Raw genomic sequence first — 6,613 nt, 5'->3', positions numbered from 1 at the left:
AAGATAAAAATTTAAGAAAGAAAGTCAGATATTTGAATTAATTTATTAAGACTTAATTTATATAATAAATAAAATTAATAAATAAAGATATATTAGTTATTTTTATTATTTTTATTTAAAATTTTATCTAGGGCAAGCTCTAACTTCTAAATCAAATATTTTAGAATTAATTATTAATATAATTTAATTAATTATTAATTAGTTTAGAATAATATTCAAGAGATTTTATTTTAATTAAAATTAAAATCTCAGTATTTTTCTAATCTAGGCTAATATTAAAGATTTATTAATTAATTATTTATTAGTTTATCAGTCAAAGTAAAATCTATATATAGAAAGATTTAGAGCTTTAATTATTTTTAAAATAAGAAGTTTATTAATTAATTCAGGGCTCTTTATATTTTTATAATTTAAAATAATAGATTCAGCTATTTTTATTCTAAACAGAATATTAAATAAATAATTAAATTAAAAAATATTATATAAAACTATCTGAAAAAGTCTTTTATAGTTATCTAAGAAATTAGATATTTTTTATTTAAAAAAATATAGATTATATATCTATATCTAAATTAGTAACTTATCTAAAGAAGATAAACTAAAGCTCAAAGCTTTAATTAATTATCTGTGATAGAATAAACCAGCTATCGGGATAAAGGTCATCGGGATGATGTATTATAGTGATTGTGAGAGTCGTGTTATCAGGATGACGTGTTATAGTGATTATAAGAGTTGTGAGATTATTAATAGTGATTCTATATCTCTTTAATATTTATAAGATGCTGATCTCTCTATAAGAAGCTACTGATTCTTTAAGAATTAGTCTATCTTGTGAATATAGACTATCTTTATTATTATTAAATAAATATATAGTGTTTTATAATTAATTTCTTATTTAGTTAATAGACTTTCTACTTTGATAAGTAGATTTTATTATATTCTGATTCTTCTCTTTTCGACTATCTAAGAAAGATATTATCTATTAAAGATAGTAAAGAAATAAAAGCACTTAGTGATTAAATTAATCCAGAATCCTCGCTGAATATTATTTTTATTATTAAAGAGATTTAACAGCTAGAAGATTATATTTATTAATTGGAATAAGTTATTAACTTACAGTGAAGAATAGCTTATCTTTAAAGAAATAGTTTCTCAAGTGAAATCTTCTTGAGATATTATCAATCCTCCCTCAAGTTAGAAAAGAATAAGAGAGAGATTAAGTTTAAAGATATTTCTTGCTTTATCCTGAACTTCAATCTCCAAAAATATTAAGAATAGATTATTAATTTAAAATATATATTCAGAGATATATTTAAGAAATATTTATTAGAAAAATATAAGATTCTTGCTGCTATTAGCTATATAGATTCAGTATATAGACAGAGATAATATTATTTTGTGGATAATAAGAGTCCGGAAGAGAGATAATTTCTTAAGAAATTATAATCTTAATTTAAAGATTAGACTCTTATATTGATTTAGAATATTACTATTTTTTAATTAGATACTATAGCCTAATTTAAACAGGCTTATTAGTAATACAGTCAGAATCTGTGAGAATTTTATACTTATTTTAATATCTTAGAGCAATATTTTCTTTATCAAGCAGAAAAAAAAAAAGTCTTATTTTATTTTACTAAGCTACTATTGGATCTAAATTATTATATTTAAGAGCATGTTTCTTATCTATCAGAGAAGCGGGATAAAATAGTGACTATTGCTATTTATTATTATAAACTATAAAAAAATAGAGAAAAACACAAGTGAAATAATAATCGATTCAGTGGTTATAAATCACGCAAGCGCTTTTAAGAAATCACTAGTAAAATTATTAAGAAAGATATCCCGAATTGCAGGAAAAATCTTATTAAAAAGAATAGTAATTAATTATGATGCTTTATATATAAAAGTATCTAATATCTTGCAAATTGATACTTTATTGAAAATAAAAGAGTTTAATCCGCTAGAATCTATTAATTCTTATTAGATTTAGAGAGAAAAGTAGAAGAGTTGGGATAGATTTTATAATTTTAACTTCTTTATCTATAGTAGGGACTATATATTATTTTTATATTTCTATCTGTATTTGAAACAGTCTTAAAATCTTTGTAGATCTGGATAGCTGTGCTGAAGTAGATATTATTAATTATTAGTTTATTAAAGTCTATAATCTTCAATATACTCTGATTACTGCGCTAAAGATTAAAGCTATTAATTAAATTATTACTTTTATCTATAATATATAGAAAGTCTCTATTATTACTATTAATTCGCGAGAAGGCATCTGTACTTTTAAATAGTATTATATAGAGATTGATTAGGATTCCTGACTGGAAGACAGTTCTGTATTATTTTTAATAATTATACTTTATAATTTATATATTATCTTATCAGTATAAAACTGCCAGTAATAGTTTAATATATTATTTATTTTACTATTTTCTATTATTTAATTTATTAAAGCAACTTAAAACTCAGTAAGAATATATACTATTATTAAACTTCTTAAAGATATCTGGCTATCAGAAGAAGAATCTTGTGATTTATTATTAAATTCTAAGATAATTTCTATTAAACTCAAGCAGTTTTAAGATATATTCTTTATAAATTTTTTCTAATAGCTATTTTCTTATAGCCCTGCGGATTATACTATTAATATTAAATCTAATAAAATACTTTCTTATAGTCTAATATATCTCTTATCCGAAGCTGAACTTAAGATTTTATAAGAATATATTAAAGAGAATTTGAAACTAGGCTGAATTTAATCTTTAAAAAATCCTGCTGAAGCCTCTATTCTCTTTATATCTAAAAAAAATAGTAGCTTATATCTTTATATAGACTATAAAGATCTTAATAAGATTTCTATTAAGAATTGCTATTTCTTATCTCTTATTTTAAAGATTTTTAACAGGATTTCGGGAAGTATCTACTTTTCAAAGATTAATATCAAGAATATATACTATCAAATTTATATTAAGAAAGATAATAAATAGAAGACAGCGTTTTGTACTTGATATAATTATTTTAAATATATAGTTATACTATTTAAATTAACTAATACTTTAGTAACTTTTTAAAACTATATATATACTGCGCTTTAAGAACTTCTTGATAACTTTTATATAATATATCTGAATAATATTCTTATCTTTTTGTTAGATAAGAAATCTTATATAAAGTATATTTATTAAGTTTTAGAAAGACTTCGAGAAGCTCAGCTCTATATAAAACTATTAAAATATTTATTTTACTAATCTCAAGTCGAATTTCTGGGGTATATTATCGACTCTGATAGAGTATTTATAGATTCTTAATAGATAAATAATATTATTTTGTGGCCGATTTCTAAAAGTTATTATAATATTCAGATCTTTTTTGGATTCTGCAACTTTTACTGATAATTTATTTAAGACTATTCTTATATTATCTTATCTCTTATTTCTTTGCTTTATAGAATAATCAACAGGCGGAAGTCAGAGAAAATTTATTTAATCTTAATTAAATAGACTGTTTTCCGCCGCCTTATTATTATCTTTTAACAAGTATTTTTATTAATATATTTTAATTCTATAAAACCCCGCTGTTTAGAAACTGATATATTAAAAAAAAAGATAAGTAATATTCTATCTTAATCTAATATTAAGAATATATTCTATTCAGTTATATTCTGATTCTGTAAGTTCTTTAATATTAAGCTAAACTATAATACTCCAGATTAAGAGCTATTTACTATTATTTACTCTTTTAAATAATAGTAATAATATTTAGAAGATGCTTTTTAAATAATTAAGATTCTATTAGACTATTTAAACTTGCAATTTTTTATGTGTTAAATCCGGATTAATAGAAGACAAGCTCAATAGCTTATAAGTCTAATTCTTTATAATTTTATTATTAAATATAGAACAGGGAAATTAAATTTAATAGATAGATTCTTTAGAATATCTTCTGGATCTTAAGTAAAATCTATTTCTTAAGAAAAACTGTTAATTCTGATTTAAGTATGATTCGTGAGCGTATTGTTTCTGATAATAAGAGATCTTATTAAAGAAAAAATCCAGTTTAAATCTTGAGATATATAGGATTATTCTGGGTTTGATATTTGTATTGTGTTAAGCTTAAAGAATCTTAATAATTAAGTTGGTATAGAGACAGCTGACTGAGCTGCTTGAAAAAATTTATTTTAAAAGAGATTTATTCTCTAATTTATAGCGTCACAAGTGTGTGCCGCGGAAGTTTTATATTTAAATATATATAATTCTGAATTTTAAGAGATAATCTTATATTTACAGAATAATAATCCAGAGATATAATAATAAAAGACTGCTGTTTAATAAAAGTAATTGGATTAAAAGTATTAGATTATTAAAATAACTGGTTATATCTATTTTAAAGATTAATACTATATTCTCTTTTCTAAGATACTATATCAGATACTTATTAAGCTATATTATAATAATCTGTTAGTAGAATACTTTAGAAAGATTTAAATAGAAGTACTGCTACGCAGAAAGTTCTACTGAAATAGATTATAGTATAATATAGCTGAATATATCCAAACTTGTTTAATATATTAAGAAATCACTGCTCTAAAGTATTGATTATATAACAGTCTTAAATTATTATTAATTCTATTATATTTCTTTGTTAAATTAATAATAGATTTTATTACAGGGCTGCTCTTTATTATCTAATATAAAAAGACTGTTGATGCTATTCTAGTTATTGTTGATTAATTCTTGAAATACTGTCTTTTTTTTGCTGTTTTGTTTATGATAACTGCTTCAGATCTTGCCGAACTGTTCTATAAATAGGTTGAATTGATCTTCGGATTTTTAAATAAGATTATATCTGATTAAGGATTGATCTTTATCAGCAAATTCTGGTCAAATTTAGTCTATAATAATTATATAATCTTGAAGCTTTCAACTGTGTTCTATTCTTAAACTGATAATTAAACAGAATAGATAAATCAAATACTTGAATACTATCTTTAATACTACTTTAGTTAGTATAATATTAACTGGCTATTAATTCTTTTAAGTGCTTAATTTGTCTGTAATAACACAGATAATATAACTATGGGTTAATTATCTTATAATATTCTTTATAATTTTTCGCCGGATTTTTATATTAGAATTGAGGCTGATTCTCAGCAGCGAGAAGTCCCAGTGATATAGGATAGGATCAAGAAACTTAGAGAAATAAGAGAACAGCTATAAAAGATATGACGAATAGCTATAGAAAAGCAAAAGAAATACTATAATAAGTATAGAAAGCTATTCTACTTCAAAGAAAAGGATCTAGTTAAGCTATCGACTCAGAACTTATAACTTAAAGAACTGAGAAAGCTGGCTCTGAAGTTTATAGGATTTTTTTGGATTCTTAAATATATTAAATCTCAGGCGTATTGGTTATATTTACCTGAGAAATATAGATGAATCTATAATATATTCTATATCTTCTTGTTGGAACCGTGGAACACTGGAAGAGATTATGAAGAACCGCTCCCGATGCCTGAGCTAGACGACGAAGAAGGGGATGACAGCGATGCAGTATAGATGGAAATAACAAAGATCACGCGAAACGACGAAGAAATATAAAGGGAATGATCACAAACTACTAAAGGAACGACGATCATGAAGTAGAAGAGGAGGAGGAAGAGGAGTAATATAAGAGATTCTTTTGTTTATACTTCTTCGCAGGGAATTCACCCATGCAAATATAATATAAGAGATTCTTTTATTTACACTTCTTCGCAGGGGATCTATCCATGCAAATATAACTAAATATTTATAAAGCTATACAGAAACAGCACGTGATTCTGTTTATACTATATACCCCGCGAGTTTTCTATCTTTTGCTATCGGATCCCCACTGTTCCGAATTGGGAATATATAAGACTATTCTCAATACCCGAGCCAGGTGGCTTGTCCCAGCGGAGGAGGGCGCTATTTGTGATAGAATAAATCAGCTATCAGAATAAAGATTATCGGGATAATATATTATAGTAATTGTGAGAGTTATATTATCAGAATGACGTGTTATAGTGATTGTAAGAGTCGTGAGATTATTAATAGTGATTCTATATCTCTCCGGCATCTATAAGATATCGATCCCTCTGTAAGGAGCTACTGATTCTTCAAGAATTAGTCTATCTTGTGAATATAGACTATCTTTGTTATTATCAAACAAATACACGGTGTTTTATGATTGATTCCTTACCTAGTCGACAGGCTTTCTACCCTGACAAGTAGATCCTATCACATTATCTAATTAATTATTAGATAACTAATATTTAGCAAATCTGGATATCTATTTTTAAAAGAGTAATTTTAACTTATAATATTATTTTTGATAAAAATTTTAATTATAAATAATATATTAAATTCAGAAATCTATTAATAAAGCAAGAGATAACTAAATTAATTAATTTTATTTAATTAAAATAATCAGATATTTTTATTTTTAAAGAATCTAAAAAATCTGATATAAATAAGAATCTTTCTAATTTAGAAATATTAAAATAAATATCTGAATCTTTATTAAGTAATTAATTAGAATAAGATTAATTAATAATCTCAGATCAGTTAACTACTGAGCCAAGCTA

Source organism: Aspergillus heteromorphus (genome assembly GCF_003184545.1).
Source record: "Aspergillus heteromorphus CBS 117.55 chromosome Unknown BO70scaffold_74, whole genome shotgun sequence".
Taxonomy (NCBI): domain Eukaryota; kingdom Fungi; phylum Ascomycota; class Eurotiomycetes; order Eurotiales; family Aspergillaceae; genus Aspergillus; species Aspergillus heteromorphus.
This window is presented reverse-complemented; position numbering follows the sequence as displayed.